Consider the following 17,332-nt stretch of genomic DNA (forward strand, 5'->3'; position numbering starts at 1 on the left):
TTTTTTTTGCGGTAGGCGGGCCTCTCACTGTTGTGGCCTCTCCCGCTACGGAGCACAGGCTCAGGACGCGCAGGCTCAATGGCCATGGCTCACAGGCCCAGCCACTCGGCGGCATGTGGGATCCTCCCAGACCAGGGCACGAACCCGTGTCCCCTGCATCGGCAGGCGGACTCTCAACCCCTGCACCACCAGGGAAGCCTGTAATTAAAAATTTTTTATGCCTGTCCTTAGTCAGGCAATATGGCTTATTTCCTCCTTTTGCATGATATATTCTCCAGTATCTTCCTAATAAAGAGTGTGTTAAGAGTTTTTTTGAGTTCTGCATGTCTGAAAATTTCTTTATTTTGTTCCCATAGTTGATTAATAATTTGGCTGAGTAGAGAAATCTAGATTGAAAATCAGTTTTCCTCTGAATTTTTAAGGCATTGTTCCAGTGTCTTCTTATGTCCATTTCATCTTAAATGACTCAATTTAATTAAAATATAAGTGCAGATGGAGTTGGAGCTAGATATATTCAAGGCCCACATACGTATTTAGGAAAAGCAAGTTAAAACTTGATTCAGTACTCTTAATGCTTGCTTCATAATTTGGGTTTTGATCAGGAAAGCTAATGGGTTGGGATGTAGGGAGAAAAGTTTGGAAGTGTGGAAGACATTCGGTGAAAGAGGTAGCTAAAGAAACTTAGGGAAGAAAAAGTATGAAGTGAGTAGTTAGGTTGTTTTCTTATGTCTTGTTAACTTGCTCTGAAGTTCATAGTCCAAGTATCATTGTATTTTTTTTCTTTTTAAAATTTATTTATTTATTTTAATATCTTTATTGGGGTATAATTGCTTTACAGTGTTGCGTTACTTTCTGATGTATAACAAAGTGAAAGAGCTATATGTATACATATATCCCCATATCCCCTCCCTCTTGCGTCTGCCTCCCACCCTCCCTATCCACCCCCCAGGTGGTCACAAAGCACGGAGCTGATGTCCCTGTGCTCTGCGGCTGCTTCCCACTAGCTAGTTATTTTGCATTTGGTAGTATATATATGTCCATGCCACTCTCTCACTTCATCCCATCTTACCCTTCCCCTTCCCCATGTCCTCAAGTCCATTATCTACGTCTGCATCTTTATTCCTGTCTTGCCCCTAGGTTCTTCAGAACCATTTTTCTTTTTTCTTAGCTTCCATATATGTGTGTTAGCATCCGGTGTTTGATTTTTTCTTTCTGTCTTACTTCACTCTGTATAACAGACTCTAGGTCCATCTGTCTCACTAGAAATAACTCAGTTTCGTTTTTTTTTTTTTCTGACTTACTTCACTCTGTACGTATGACAGACTCTAGGTCCATCCACCTAACTACAAATAACAATTTCATTTCTTTCTATGGCTGAGTAATATTCCATTGTATATATGTGCCACATCTTCTTTATTCATCTGTTGATGAACACTTAGGTTGCTTCCATGTCCTGGTTATTGTAAATAGTGCTGCAGTGAACACTGTGGTACATGACTCTTTTTGAATTATGGTTTTCTCAGGGTATATGCCCAGGAGTGGGATTGCTGGGTCATATGGTAGTTCTGTTTTTAGTTTTTTAAGGAACCTCCATACTATTCTCCATAGTGGCTGTATCAATTTACATTCCCACCAACAGTGCAAGAGGGTTCCCTTTTCTCCACACCCTCTCCAGCATTTATTGTTTGTAGATTTTCTGATGATGGCCCTTCTGACCGGTGTGAGGTGATTCCTCATTGTAGTTTTGATTTGCATTTCTCTGATGGTTAGTGATGTTGAGCATTCTTCATGTGTTTGTTGGCAATCTGTATATCTTCTTTGGAGAAATGTCTATTTAGGTCTTCTGCCCATTTTTGGATTGGGTTGTGTTTTTGATATTGAGCTGCATGAGGTGCTTGTATATTTTGGAGATTAATCCTTTGTCAGTTGCTTTGTTTGCAGATATTTTCTCATGCTTTGATTTAAAATCTTCATTAGCTTCTAGACGCTGCTCTTAGTTTGGGGGAACTATTTAAATAACCAGCAGGGGGAGTACTCAGTTCCTTTTGCAACAGGGACTCAAGCTGGAAAGATAGTTGGGATTTTAATATGTGCAGTTTAGAACAACAGTTTAAATTTTTTTTTGTTTTTTCTGATATTAAAAATAATATGCACCTATTGTAGAATAGCTATAAAAGAAAGAATACAATATAAAATAACACATGTAAATCTACAATCAGGTGATATAGGCACTTTCATGTATTTCCTGTTAAACTTTTTTCTCTCAATGCTTTTTTTTTAAGTTATTTTATAGATTTATTTATTTTTGGCTGCTTTGGGTCTTCATTTTTGTGCGCGGGCTTTCTCTAGTTGTGGCGAGTGGGGGCTATGCTCACTGCGGGCTTCTCATTGCAGTGGCTTCTCTTGTTTTGCAGCACGGGCTTTCGTAGTTGTGACATGCGGGCTCGAGAGCACAGAACTCAGTAGATGTGGCGCACGAGCTTAGTTGCTCCTTGGCATGTGGGATCTTTTTGGACCAGGGCTCAAACCCATGTCCCCTGCTTGGCAGGCGGATTCTTAACCACTGTACCACCAGGGAAGTCCTGTCAATGCTTATATCTACTGCAAAATTGATGTTAGTTTTAAAACTTAGGGTCGTTAGTATTACCTAGATACTCTTTTGAAAATCAATCTGAATATTCTTTTGCATCCTGGTAAGGTCAGAAACAGAACATTTATTCTTGTGTATAAATAAGATTTCTATTGGTTTCTCATAAAGTTGTAGATTTTAATTTCTGTTCTTTTAAGGAGCAGAACCTCTAGAGCATCAGAAAATTCCTATTAAGCAAAGAAAGGCAGCAGAATACAATGTTGTCTATCTTAAGGATACAACTAAAACATATATAATCAGAAGATGCAAATAGGGCAGCAGTATATTAAAACAGTTGTGTCAGGTTGCTGGCTTGGTGCCTGGTACATAATTTAGTACTCAGTTTTTGGAATGGACAAATACTGGAATAGGGTGATGCTTTTAAAAAATTTATTGTAATGTTAAGACAAATAAAAATGGAGTACTTTTGTAAAGATTGAAACACACATGAACAATTTCTTAAAAAGTTATGTGTAAGAAAGGTTGTCCAGTTGGTGTAGCTCTAGATTATCTCCTCTTAAAAGCTATGACCGAGAAAAACAGTACGTATTATCTACCCAATCTAATTTATTTATAGAAAGAAGAGAAACATACTTAGTGCCTGAGTTCTGGCCACAATTTTACTAAGATCTCAAAAATATTTATCTTTGAACATTCTGTATAAGTCTCTCCTTATTTTGAACCAGTTTTCTTGAATTCTGCATTCAGTTCTTGTCACTTACGCATTAAAATAACAGGTAACAAATGTACACTTATGAGTGGAGAAATCCATTAATCAAAGGGAAAACAGTTTTGAGGAGAGGTTAATGAAGAAATCAGATTGCAGTAGTTGAAGAAGAAAATCTTTGTGTTGACAAATCTCTATGTAAGTGTGCTGGGGAAGAGAAGGAGCAAGGGATAGCATGATGGGGTGAGAGAGAGTTCAAAAAAAAAGTTAATGAGAAACCTGTGCGTGGTTGAATGATGGCCTAAGGGGTGGAACAGATTAAGATAGGAAACTTTGGAATCCTGAATGCAGTGTCTCATGACTGGCATCCTGTTCTTCATGTTGAGGATTTTCTTTTTATAGCCTCAAGCCACTGGGATGTAAAGCTTTCTGTTTCTTCCTCAGCCTTTTAAAAAATTCAATAGAGACTATGGCATTTTTACTTTTTTACCCAACATTGTGTATTTTACTGCAGCAGAATATTCCAGGCATGTGCAGAGAAGTTTGTTCTGTGTTTAGTTTACCTGTATGGTAAAGCCATACAGGTTGGATTTTTTTTTTGGCTGCATTGGGTCTTCGTTGCTGTGCGTGGGCTTTCTCTAGTTGCGGTTAGCGGGGGCTTCTCTTGTTGCATAGCGTGGGTTCTAGGCGTTCAGGCTTCAGTAGTTGCGGCGCCTGGGCTCAGTAGTTGTGGCTCGTAGGCTCTAGACCGCAGGCTTAGTAGTTGTGGTGCACGGGCTTAGTTGCTCCATGGCATGTGGGATCTTCCCAGACCAGAGCTCGAACCTGTGTCCGCTGCATTGGCAGGTGGATTCTTAACCACTGCACCACCAGGGAAGTCCCTAGAGGTTGGATTTTAATCCATTGTTCTTGGTGGTGGTTCTCAAACTTTAATAGTGCCTAACTCACCGGGGTGGTTGGTGGGCCTCTCATCACTTAAGATTCTAATTTGAGGTTTGAGTAACTACTATCTCTAAAAGCATACGTGGTGATTCTGATGTGCATTGCCCTTGATTGCATTTTAAAAATTGTGGTCAAATAGAATGAAATTAACTTTTTTAACAATTTTTAAGTCTATGGTCTGTGACATTAAGTACTTTCATGTTGTTCCGAAACTATCACCACCATCCATCTCCAGAACTTTCATCATCCCAAACTGAAATTATACCCATTAAACAACAACTCCTCATTTTCCCCTCCCCGCAGCCCCTGGGAACCACCATTCTACTTTATGTCTCTGAGTTTGATGACTTCAGGGACCTAATATAAGTGGAATCATAATTTTTGTCCTTTTGTGTCTGGCTTATTTCATTTAGCTTAATGTCTTGAAGGTTCTTCCATGTTGTATTGTGTGTCAGAATTTTTTTCTTTCTTCTGTTTTTTTTTTTTTTTTTTTTTTGCGGTACACGGGCCTCTCACTGCTATGGCCTCTCCCGCTGCAGAGCACAGGGTCCGGACGCGCAGGCTCAGCGGCCATGGCTCATGGGCCCAGACGCTCTGTGGCATGTGGGATCCTCCCGGACCGGGGCACGAGCCCGCGTCCCCTGCATCGGCAGGCGGACTCTCAACCACTGCGCCACCAGGGAAGCCCCGAATTTTTTTCTTTCTTTAAGGCTGAATGTAGTCCATTGTATGTATATACCACATTTTGTTTATCATTCATCCATTGATGGACGTTTGGGTTGTTTCAGCCTTTTGGCTCTTGTGAATATGGCACTCTGAACATTGTTGGGGAAATATCTGTTTGAGTCTCTGCTTTCAATTCTTTTGGGTATATGCTGGATCATATGGTAATTATATTTTTAACTTTTGAGTAGCCACCATACTTTTATCCACAGTGACTGCATCGTTTTGCATTTCTGTCAGAATGTACCAGGGTTTCAGTTTTTCCATGTCCTTGCTAGGACTTCCTATTTTCTGTTTTTTTTAAAAAATTTTTTAAATTTTAACTTTTTTTAATAGTAGTCATTCCTAATGGGTGTGAAGTGGTATCTCATTGTGGTTTTGATTCACAATTCTCTCATGAATAATGATGTTGGGCACCTTTTCATGTGCTTATTAGCCATTTGTATATCTACTTTGGAGAAATGTCTCTTTCAGGTCCTTTGCCCACTTAAAAATTGAGTTGTTGGTCTTTTTGTTAATGAGTTGTTAGGCGTTCTTTATGTATTTTGGATATTAGTTCCTCATCAGATCTTGGATTGCATCTTAAGAAATGCTGGCTTGGGGTAAGGAGTTTGAATTGTGGAGTCAAACCAGCCTGTGTATGAATCTTGGCTTGTGTATAAGTTCCCTTGCATATTAAAACTGCCAGCTACCAATCTGGAGTGATCTACCTCTTTCTTTGGTCTCTCCTTGTCCTCTATGCATGGGCACCAGTTTCAGACTTCACTTGGGGACTCCTGAGGTCGCAAACCTACAATGTGTCAGGATTTCATTGCTTTTTAAGGCTGTGAATAGTTTTTATTTACATGTACATGCTTATTTTGTTTATCCATTCATCCATTGGTGGACATTTGGGTTGTTTCCAGTTTTTAGTTATTGTGAATAATGTTATTTTGAACTTTGACATTTAAACATACATTTGAGGGACTTCCTTGGTGGTCCAGGGGGTACGACTGCACGCTCCCAACCCAGGGGGCCTGGGTTCGATCCCTGGTCAGGGAACTAGATCCTGCATGCATGCCGCGACAAAGGGTTCGCATGCGGCAACTAAGAAGTCTGTGTGCTGCAACTAAGGAGTCTGCATGTCACAGAGAAGATCCCGTGTGCTGCAGCTAAGACCTGGCACAGCCAAAATAAATAAGTAAATATTTAATTAAAAAAACCCAAACATCCATTTGAGTCCCTGCTTTCAGTTCTTTTGGGAAATCGAATTGCTCAGAAGTAGAATTGGTAGATCCTATGGTAATTCTATGTTTAATTTTTTGGAGGATCCACTGTACCATTTTCTATAGCAACTGTATCATATTGTACTTCTACCAGCAATGCACAGGGGTTCCAGTTTTTTCCATATCCTTGCCAATACTTATTACTTATTTATTTTTTGACAGTAACTATTATAATGGGTGGGAGTTGGTATCTCACATTGTGGTTTTGATTTGTGTTTCCCTAATGACTAATGATATCAAGCATCTTTTTATGTGACTGTTGGTCATTTGTATGCCCTCTTTGGAGAAATGTCTATCAGACTTTTACCGAGTTTTAAACTGAGTTGTTGAGTTGTGGGAGTTCTTCATATATTTTGGGTACTGGATTCTTAGTTGGATATGTGATTTGCAAATATTTTCTCCCATTATATGAATTGTCCTTCTGCTTTCTGAAAATATCTTTTGAAATTCATAAGTTTTAAATATTGATGAAGTTTAGTTTATTCATTTTTTGTTAACTTGTCCTTTTGTGTCATGTCTGAAACCGCTGCTTAGTAACTTCTGTTATTTTTTGTCAGACCCTTGACAGAAATCGTTTGACCACAGATGTATGGGTTTTTCTGGACTATGAATTCTGTTCCATTGACTGGGTCTGTTGTTATGCCTGTACCACACTGATTTGATTACTGTTATTTTGTCGTAAGTTTTGAAATTGGGATATGAGTTCCAGTCATGGAACTTTTGTGGTTTTCTCATAGAGTCAGGATGAGTTACATGTTTGGTATCAATGTGTGACTGTATAGGTGGGTTATTGTCAAGGAGGGAACCTCACCTGAGCCTTGGTGTCCAGAGTTTTTACTGGGGCTTTGCTATGGACTGCATATTTGTGTTCTCTATTCCCAGCCGCCATTCATATGTTGAAACCTAATCCTCAATGTGGTAGTATTTGGAGGTGGAGTCTTTGAAAAGTAAATAGGTCATGAGGGTGGAGCTCTCATGAATGGGATTAGTGCCCTTATAAAAGAGGTTCCAGAGAGATCCCTCCTCTCTTTAGCATCAGTGAGGAAGTGAGCCTTTGCCAGATTTCACCACTAACACTGAATCTGCTGACACCTTGATCTTGGACTTCCCAGCTCCTAGAACTTGAGAAGTGTTTGTTGTTTATAGGCTACCTACTTTATGGCATTTTGTTATAGTAGCCCGAACAGACTAAGGCTCCATTACGTAGACATAAATGGCTGATCTCAGTCTCCAGTTCTTCTGTGTGTGACTTAAAGCCTCCACTCTAAATCATACTGTCTTTCTGGTGTCACCAGCCCCCATGCTAACAGTATGGGGTGTGATTAGCCACCACCCTAAGTCACATTATTGGACTGTCTGGTGTAACTGAAGCTCTCAGGCAAAGAAAGACACTTCTGTCAGCCATGGTATTCCAAGGGCATAGACATTACTTTCCAGAAGCCAAGGACAAAGGCTAAACTTGTTTGTTTGTTTGTTTTTTGGCCGCTCCCTGCAGCTTACAGGATCTTAGTTCTCTGAGTATAGATCAAACTCAGGCCCCAGCAGTGGAAGCACTGAGTCCTAATCACTGGACCACCAGGGAATTAATTCCCTAGCCTTCCTTTTAGGTGAGATTAGATTCTTTACTCCATGTTTACTTTTTCAGTCTTTCCCTAATAGGTCTTTTACCCATGGTTGTCTTTCTTTTCACACCTTAAGAGCCCATGTTTATGACAAACACAAATCCTCTTCTCAGTCTGCAAATGTCTCTCCCTAATTCACATTCATGTGCCCTCATTTTGAAGTGAATTTGTGATTGCTGCCTTAACTCACAGAGTTACTATAAGGCTTCAGTGAGGGAAAGAAATTAAAAAGTGGTTTTTAGAATTAATTTCTGCAATCTTCGTACTGCCTCTGCATGTTTATACTAACTTCTGTTATTTTACTTCTCTGTATTGTGTTTTGTGACAGGTCTAATGATCATATTGATTTCTTGAGGACAGGGTTCATGATATTTCTCTGTGTTTTCTGTGCTTAAGTGATGACAAGCACTGGTTTGTTGAATTTAGTTTTCAATAATGCTAAAAATATATTGAAATTCCATTTGTTTTTAACCACCAGAGTGGCTGCATTTGGTTGTGCAGGTTGAAAACCGCAGTGCCCGCAGAGGCCCTGTTCATAGTCATGTCCTGCAAAATTTGTATATTTATTATGCTACTCTTTCAGTAGATGGCAATAAAGCACCTTTTCTAATAAAATCAGTACGTTATGACAATTTCCAAATATATGGAAGTATAGTGACTTGATAAGGGAGTGTCTTTTTCTCCTTTGCAGAAAAATGTAGCCCTATTAAGAATATGGTCCTTGGGTTTAAACTAGCTTGAATTTTGATCCTGGCTTTACTATTTACAGATACATGGTCTTGAAAAATGTCTTCAACAGTTAGTTTCTTTGTCTGTGAAATGGAATTAATACTACTCATTTCAGCATAAAATATCACCTAGGATCTATATGAGGTAATAGACATGAAACATTTGCAGTGATGTCTGGCAGCTACTGAATTATCTTAGTCTGTTCAGGCTGCTGTAACAAAAATGCCATAGGCTAATGGTTTATAAACAACACAAATGTGTCACAGTTCTGGAGGCTGGGAAGTTCAAATTTAAGGTGCCAGTACATTCAGTGTTTGTTGAGGGCCCACTTCATGGTTCATAGCCATCTTCTTTTTGTCCACACATAGTGGATCTCTCTAGTACCTCTTATATAAGGGCACTAATCCCATTCGTGAGGGTTCCATCCTTGTGAACTAAGCACCTCCCGAAGTCCTCACCTCCAAATACCATCACATTGGGGATTAGGTTTCAACATATGAATTATAGGGGGGACACAGACATTCCATCTGCAGCATAAATATTCAGTTTGTGATAGCTAAACGATTGTGCTTCTTTTCATTGGAGCTGGTTTTACTTTAGTAGTGTGTGATTACAGAGTTATATCTGAGGTGGTTTACAATTAGGTAAAAGTAATTTATTTACTTATTCGGTTGCATGAGGTCTTAGTTGTGGCAGGCGGGCTCCTTAGTTGCAGCTTGAGGGCTCCTTAGTTGTGGCTTGCCAGCTCCTTAGCTGTGGCATGCGAACTCTTAGTTGTGGCATGCATGTGGGGTCTAGTCCCCGGACCAGGGATCGAACCTGGGCCCCCTGCATTGGGAGCGCAGAGTCTTAATCACTGCACCACCAGGGAAGTCCCATAATTAGGTAAAATCTTAATTCGGGGGGGCGGGCTTGTGCGTGGGAGTCCATGTGGGCGCCTGCGTGGCAGGGAGCAGTGCAGGGTCGCCGTGGCGGAGCTGCAGCAGCTCTGGGTGCAGGAGGCGGTGGACTCTATGGTGATAAGTCTGGAGAGAGAACATCCGGAAGATGCAGGGCCTCATGTTCCGGTACAGCGCCGCCTGCTGTGAGGACAACCAGGCATCCATGCAGCAAGCGCACCAGTGCACTGAGCGCTGCCATGCACCTCTGTCTCAAGCCCAGGCCCTGGTGACCAGCGAGTTGGGGAAGTTCCAGGAGCGCCTGGCCCGGTGCACAATGTATTGCAACAACAAAACCAAAGATTCAATGGATGTGGGGAGTAAATAGGTTCAGGTGAAGGGGCAGCTGGAGAGTTGCATGACCACGTGTGTGAATGGCCACGTGAACCTCATTCCAACCATGACCAAGAAGGTGAAGGAGTCTCTCTCATCCATTGGGAAATAGATGTCTGCTATTGGCCATCGGGGCTGAAGGCAGCAATCTATTTAAAAAGAGGAATGGGGATTTGGGTTTTCTAAGGAAAGTTTATGAATGAGGAAATTAAGGATGGCAGCAAGTTTAAGGCCTATATCACTTGCCTTTGGTCACTGGTTCCTTTGTGTTTGAAACCTAGAAAGTGAAGAAAACTGGTGCTAAAATTGGGGTCAGAGATAGCAAGGGAGAGTTTTTGTGAGGCTGAATTTCACGTGGCAAGTGCTTATCCTGGCAGCGGGGCGTCTCCCTTGTACCAAATCAGAGCCCTCCAAGGTACCAGATTCTCATAGTACACAGATACCAACAGGCTGGCACGTTTATCTGACCGGATTATGATCCAGTAGAGTGTGAGGAGAGGTGTTTCTATTTGTTGCCAATCTCCTGTTTACCGGAAGGATCACTACCACATTTTACACAAACTGGAAATAAAACAAAATCCACGAGGTCACTAATTTAGAATGGGAAAGGGGGCTTCTGGGGCTTTGTTTTGCGTGGTTTTGTCTTATATACAAGGGCATGAAGTTACTTTAAGATGTAGAGTTGGTAGAGGTAGTTTGGATAAAAGCTTTGAAAGGGTGCTTGTGGATGTTCATTTCTGGCCGTCAGGACGTGGATGCGCATTTCTTAAAATTCTCACACGTGACATCTTTCAGCCTGGAGACGCTGCTAAATTATAAGAAGCGCTGTCACACTGGTAGGGGAAGCGTGTTGCTGCAAATGGCATTATTTTATACTTTTTTAATGACTGAGTAGTATTTCATTGTAATTATATACCACATCTTCTTTATCTGTCAGTGGACATTTAGGTTGCTTCCATGTCTTGGCTGTTGTAAATAGTGCTGCTATGAACACTGGGGTGCATGTATCTTTTTGAATTAGAATTTTCTCTGGATATATGTCCAGGAGTGGGATTGTTGGATCATATGGTAACTCTATTTTTAGTTTTTTAAGGCACCTCCATACTGTTTTCCATAGTGGCTGTACCAATTTACATTCCCACCAACAATGTAAGAGGGTTCCCTTTTCTCCACACCCCTCCAGCATTTATTATTTGTAGACTTTTTAATGGGATGGCCATTCTGACCAGAGTGAGGTGATACCTTATTGTAGTTTTGATTTGCATTTCTCTGATAATTAGCAACGTTGAGCATCTTTTCATGTGCCTATCGGTCATCTGTATATCTTCTTAGGAGAAATGTCTATTTAGGTCTTCTGCCTGTTTTTTTTGATTGGGTTGTTTGGTTTTTTTGTTACTGAGTTATATGAGCCAATTGTATATTTTGGAAATTAAGCCCTTGTTGGTTGCATCGTTTGCAAATATTTTCTCCCTGCCCATAGTTTGTCTTTTCGTTTTGTTTATGGTTTCCTTTGCTGTGCAAAAGCTCATAAGTTTGATTAGGTCCCATTTGTTGATTTTTGTTTTTATTTGTATTGCCTTGGGAGACTGACCTAAGAAAACATTGCTACAGTTTATGTTAGAGAATGTTTTGCGTGTGTTCTCTTGTAGGAGTTTTGTGGTGTCCTATCTTAAGTATTTAAGACATTTTGAGTTCATTTTTGTGTATTGTGTGAGAGAGTGCTCTCACTTATTGGTTTACATGCGGCTGTCCAGCTTAACCAACGCCATTTGCCAAAGAGACTGTCTTTTTTCTGTTGTATATTCTTGCTTCCTTTGTCAAAGATTAAATGACCGTAGGTGTGTGGGTTTAGTTCTGGGCTCTCCGTTCTGTTCCACTGATCCATATGTCTGTTTTTGTGGCAGTACCACGCTGTTTGATGACTGTAGTTTTGTGGTATTGTTTGAAGCCCGGGAGGGTTATGCCTCCAGCTTTGTTCTTTTTCCTCAGGATTGCTTTGGCAGTTCTGGGTCTTTCATGGTTCCATATAAATTTTAGGATTATTTATTTTAGTTCTGTGAAGAATGTCACAGGTAATTTGATGGTAATCGCATTAAATCTGTAGATTGCTTTGGGTAGTATGGCCATTTTAACGATATTAATTCTTCCAATCCAAGAGCGTGGTGTATCTTTCAATTATCTTTAGCTTTCTTTATCAGTGTTTTATAGTTCTCAGTGTATAAGTCTTTCACTTCCTTGGTCAGTTTTATTCTAAGTATTTTATTATTTTTAATGAGATTTTAAAAGGGATTTTTTTTTTTTACTTTCCCTTTTTGATATTTCATTGTTAGTATAAAGAAATACAGTCAATTCCTGAATGTTAATTTTGTATCCTGCTACCTTGCTGAATTTATCATTTCTAGTGGTTTTTTTGTGGAGTCTTTAGGGTTTTCTACATATAGTATCATGTCATTTGCATAAAATGACAGTTTTATCTCTTCTCTTCCAGTTTGGTTACCTTTTGTTTCTTTTTCTTGTCTGATTGTTGTGGCTAGGACTTCCAATACTATGTTGAATAGAAGTGGTGAGAGTGGCCATTCTTGTCTTATTCCAGGAATCAGCAAAAAGGCTTTCAACTTTTCACCATTGAGTATTATGTTGGCTCTAGGTTTGTCACAAATAGCTTTTATTAAGCACCTTTTTAACTAATTGCTTTTAAGTTAAAGTCTATTATAATTTTATTCAGACTTCCATCTTCTGAAGAGTAGGCGGGTTAGGGTTGAACTGTAAGTGGAGATTTGGTTAGAGGGCTGTGAGGGAAGGAGGGACAAAGACTTGAATCTGTAGCCTTTGAAGGGGTCTTGCTGATAATCCTGCCTTTGCATGAGAATAAATTTATCACAATTGGAGTTTATAGGTTGCTGTGCTTCAACTTCTCAACAGTGAGGAAGCAGGAATGGGAAAGAACCAACGCAAACTCATTGTTTGCTTTTGAGTGGGGAGCGATCAGTAAAATAAAATTGGACCCAGAGTGTGATATATTAGCAGCTGTCATTGTTTTATGTCTTTTAAGTCCTTAGATTAAGAGTAACGTCAGTGGAGCCATGTCAGTGGAGCCAAGAGTGGTTTTAGGCAGCCTGGCATGGGAACTTGGTTTCCAGCAGAGGAATTTTCCATTTCAGAAAAAAATAAGTTTCAGACTAATGGTATTCTGAGCTGGTGTACAGGGCTAGTGGAAAATAATTCTGCTTTTCTTTTCAAGTGTTGAAAATTAAATATATCACCATATTTCCAACATTGTTACGTTAAGGAGTTCCGGATTGTTGAGAAGAATGAGAAAAAGCGGGCTAGATTGCTAGAGATTAGGATTCTAGCATCAGAGTCTTATTAGAATAGCTGTAGTAAATTAGTCTGGTTTGTTTGAACAGTTTAGGTGTTTGATGACACCCAAACTAGGTGATTATTGTACTGTAAGTTTAAGCATAATTGTACATTCCAGACGTTTACTACTTAGCCAAAGTACTCTTAAGTTTGAAAGTATATGAAAATTATACAAAATGTGGCAACCGTTTCCTTTATTTTCTCTGATGACAGAAGAAGAAATGAATTTAAACTGCTACATGATTTAATGCCTTTCTGACCGAAAACTTTAAAACACTGGAATGGCTATGGATTCTTTCCTGAAAAAACTCTTCCATGAATGGAAAAGATAGTATAGATATGAACTTCCTTAAATGAAGCAATGATTTAGGTGACTCCTAAACTTATTTAGCATATGCTGAAATTATTTAGCAGACAAGGGATAAACCAGTAAGTTCTGGAAGCTAGCACTTTTAGAGTTTGCCACTTGTAGAGCGTAAGTTATAAGTGAATCCTGGTTTTGGGGTCATAGAAGACATAAACACATGAAAATAGCATTCTCTATTGTGGCAGTGGAGGTGCTATTGGAAGTGCTGATTTCCAAACGAGTGGTTCAAGGAGGATGACTGAGGGCTATAACAGTACAGGAGGATTCGTGAAGAAGGTAGTCCTTAGGCCAAATCCTGAGGGGTCCAGCAGGTCAGACTGAAAGAGAGTTGGAAAGACAGCCTGGCAGGAAACAAAGGAAAGGGCGAAGTTGTCTTGAACCTTATAGGCAGTTTTCAAAAATTTTGTTATGCTTTGTGAAAATTTATTTTACTTACATGTTTTTTCTCGGACTTGTTCTAATACCCTTTATTTTCTTATTTATTAACGTCTGTTGTCCCCACATCAGGAGGGTCGGTCTTTCTTAATCGGCATTGCCTGACTGTGAGAAAGATAAGAAGGCTAGAGCACTGGTTATGGGGGCAGCTCATGGAATAGTGACTTTGACTCTGCAATAAACTGACCTTTTCCAATGAGTCATTTAATTCCCTTCTTCTTTATTTTTAAAGTTTTTTTGAAATATTTATTTGGTTGCGCCGGATCTAAGTTGAGGCAGGCGGGCTCCTTAGTTGTGGCCTGTGAACTCTTAGTCGTGGCGTGCATGTGGGATCTACTTCCCTGACCAGGGATAGAACCCGGGCCCCCTGCATTGGGAGCATAGAATCTTATCCACTGCGCCACCAGGAAAGTCGCTTAATTCCCTTCTGCTCCTTAAACTGTCTGAGAGGCTGTAGAGTTCTAATCAGTAAGCTGCTTTTTCTTATTTTTCGAGGTTTGAAATATTATAGTTGGTCATTAGATTAAGACAGTATTTTATGAATCATAGTGTATGAAAATATAAGCATCTTTATAAAAAATGTCTAAAGTACCTTCTCATATTAACTCTGCTGAATGTTAATCAGCTCTTCTTCTACCTTCCGTTATGGTGGTCTGTGGTACTATTATTTCACAGTATTGTCATTAGTGTCAGTTTTATCTTGGTAGTCATCTTGAGGTAAGTATATTTATTATTCTCATTTTACTGATACAGAAACTGGATCTTGGGAAGTGTCAGTGTAGCCAACCAGTAGCTCAGCGGTGACTCAGGCCAGGTCAGTCTGACGGCACAGCTTGAAGATGGGAGCTGAAAGGATTTGTGTGGTGCTTGTGGAATTTCCTGGATGTTTCTAAGCTTGAGGAGGGTAATAACTCAGGACATTTGGAATTAGGACTAGCCTGGGAAATTGAGGATCTATGGGTAGCCATCACCAAAGTACATTTCTTCCTTTGTTCAAGTCCAAGACAGCTTTCTCCAGGAAACATCCTCTCAATCTATTTTTGAGCTCATTAGCCCAATTTAGGTCTGTTTCTTCCTCCACTCCAATTATATCCTTAGAACCCACGGTCTTTGAAGATGGAAACTGTCTTTAGCTGTATACCTTCAGAGGGCTCAGTGAATCGTTTCAGCTCAGTACGAATATTTACTGAGTATTGTGGTCCAGCTCTTTCAGTAGCTGGTGATTGAAGGCCAACTTCAGCTGGACAGAGGCACAGAAGATTGATGGGTTGGCTTGCAGTTGACAGCATCTGGGCACCTGGGCAGCTCAGGGACCTGACTTACAGCCTGGAGCATGATTTGTGCCTCTTTCTTTCTCAGGTTTCTTCATATTATAGGTTACAAGGTGGCTCACTGCTTTGGGGTCACACCCTTGGCCAAGTTGGGAAGAAGAGACTCTTCTCCAGTAGCCCCAGTTAGAAAAGTCCTGGAGAGGGCCTCTGACTGCCTCAACTTGGGTCCCATGGCATCCCTGGACCAGTTACTATGGCCAGGCTGATGTCCTATGATTATCCTTGGCCAGGTTGGGCGCCCAAAACTGTGGTGCTGGGAGTGTGTTTTGTCACTAGAAATGTGGATGGATGAGAAGGCTGAGTAGTGAAGTCGCCCTGTAAGCACCTGCTCTGTGGCTGAGTAAACACTGTGGAGAGAGAAATACACATGTTCTAGAGAGCTGTGGCAGAGGTATTGTTTATAAGGATAAGTAGATGAAATGGAAATGAGTTTAACACAGCTTAAGGGCTGTGTTTACGCTTAGGTTTATACTTGCTGACTTACTTACTTTAGATATTTTAGATTTTGTGACAGGTGTGGTAATAGTCAAGAAATTTGCATATTCATTCAAGAGTCATTTAGTGAGTACCTCAGTGGGGAGTGCTGTGCACTGGGGATAAGATGAAGAGGCATGAGACTCCTGCCCTCAGGAGCTCTTATTCTAGGGAAAGGAGTAGATGGGGCAGGAAACAGGCTGTTGTCCCAGAGGGAGGGATTAAGTGGAGGCATTGAGGGATAGTTCATGGAAAAGATGAGCCGGGATCCATGGCAGAGTTGGAGAGGCTAAAGGAAGAGGAGAGGTGATTTCTGGCAAAGAGTTCCATGGATGCAGGTGTGGTGTTGGAAATGCTCCACTTGGCAGCAGCAAGGGGAGTAGAACAGATTGGCTGGGGAAGCAGAAGGGGAGGCTGAAGAGTGCTGTTGAAGGCCAGGATAGTAGGTATCAGAACTTGGGCTCAGGACCTCGTGTCAGTGAATTTGTGGGAGGGTCTCTGTTGCCACTGCCTGAGCTGCTGGAGGGCAGAGTCTTTCTTGTTCGTCTTATATCCCTGGGGCCTGGCGGAGTGTCTGCCTGCAGTGGGCACTCAGTACATGTTTACTGACAGACTGAAGATGAGGACATTAGAATTCTGTCTTTTATGTTAAGTTAGAGGGTTCTAGTCCCTAAAGAATCTGAGTATGGATGAAATCCAGAGAAGCAAAGGATAAGTCAGATGCAACCAAAGCAGTGACAGGCCTGAGAAACGTTCTGTTGCCAGAGAGAAGGAGAAAACAAATGTGCAATTAACTTGATAGGACAGGCTCTGAGCATCACAGTGCCTACCGACTAGCTGATGTGGTTAAAACTTTACATCTGTTACTCATATTTGACAGGAACAGATTTGAGAGCCACGGAGTCATTGTCTCTGCTTAATGTAGTTCAATTTCTGGGTGAAAAAGGGTTGACATCCTTCAAGTATGTGGCTAGAGCCATTGGGATACATTGGGATACATATATTATTCAGATACCCAAGGAAACGTCCTTTTTGGATTGTTAGATATCAGATTTGTTCCCCAAATTTATTACATGATATCCAAAACAATATTTAGAAATTTTCACTTCTTTCCAAGGGGAGTATCCCACAAATGTATAGTGGAATGCATTTGGTTTTATAGGGAGTAAAGTTTCAAAATGAGTAAATAAAATACATAAGCATGGTGTACTTGAGAAATGAAAAATTGAGCGGAGCACCAATAAGAAGGAAAAGTGGTCTCTGAGGGGCTGATGTGGATAGTAAAGCAGTGAAGCAGAGTTTAACCATTTTGTGTTTTAATTGGTTGCTTTTTTCTGAAGTATGGTCTATTCAAAGTACAGTCAATCCTCATTTTTCAAAGATTCTGCATTTATGAAATCGCCTACTTGCTCAAATTTATTTGTAATCCCCAAATCAGTGCTCTTGGTGCTTTTATAGTCATTTGCAGGCATATGTAGAGCAGGGAAAATTTTGAGTCACCTGACACCCGTGTTTCC

The 17,332-nt window shown here is 40.5% G+C and overlaps 1 protein-coding gene and 1 pseudogene across 13 annotated transcripts in view; both read left to right on the forward strand.

Annotated features, from left to right (window-relative positions):
• The window catches only part of SPIDR (scaffold protein involved in DNA repair), a 403,848-nt gene that overhangs the window by 19,475 nt on the left and 367,041 nt on the right, over nt 1-17,332 (forward strand). The window lies entirely within an intron of this gene.
• Nucleotides 9,637-9,960, forward strand: LOC132593746 (protein FAM136A pseudogene; annotated as a pseudogene).

The sequence above is a fragment of the Globicephala melas genome, chromosome 17 (genome assembly GCF_963455315.2).
Source record: "Globicephala melas chromosome 17, mGloMel1.2, whole genome shotgun sequence".
NCBI lineage: Eukaryota > Metazoa > Chordata > Mammalia > Artiodactyla > Delphinidae > Globicephala > Globicephala melas.